Genomic DNA, 471 nt, shown 5'->3' with positions numbered 1-471 from the left:
ATCTTTTGTTTACCAGAGATCTAGCAGATACAATACTCCTCCAGCCGTATGACGGAGAGTATGATCGAATCGGTTCCAGGGGTGAGGCGTTCCTATAATACCTACCCTTGAAAACTCGAGAAAATAAAGTGTTTGGCTTTTCTATTAGCCTCCACAACTGCTTACCAAGCATAGCTGTATTGAAATCAGTTATATCCTTGAAACCTAGTCCTCCATCTTCCTTGCTGACACATACCTTGTCCCATGATTTCCAATGTAACCCTCTTGTACTGCCCCCAGGACTCCACCAAAATTGTGCTACTGCACTCGTCAATTTTTTTGCAGTTGCCTTAGGCAAACGATAACAAGACATCGTATGGTTCGGCAGTGCCGTAATCACTGATTTGATGATCCCGCACAAAACTAAAAACTTGAATCTTAGAACCTCCAAGATTTTCTGGTAATCCTAAATAAGATCCCATCCCTCCCAAA

This window comes from Brassica oleracea, chromosome C3 (genome assembly GCF_000695525.1).
Source record: "Brassica oleracea var. oleracea cultivar TO1000 chromosome C3, BOL, whole genome shotgun sequence".
NCBI classification, from domain to species: domain Eukaryota; kingdom Viridiplantae; phylum Streptophyta; class Magnoliopsida; order Brassicales; family Brassicaceae; genus Brassica; species Brassica oleracea.
The sequence above is the reverse complement of the archived record's forward strand: the minus strand, read 5'-3'. Positions refer to the sequence as shown.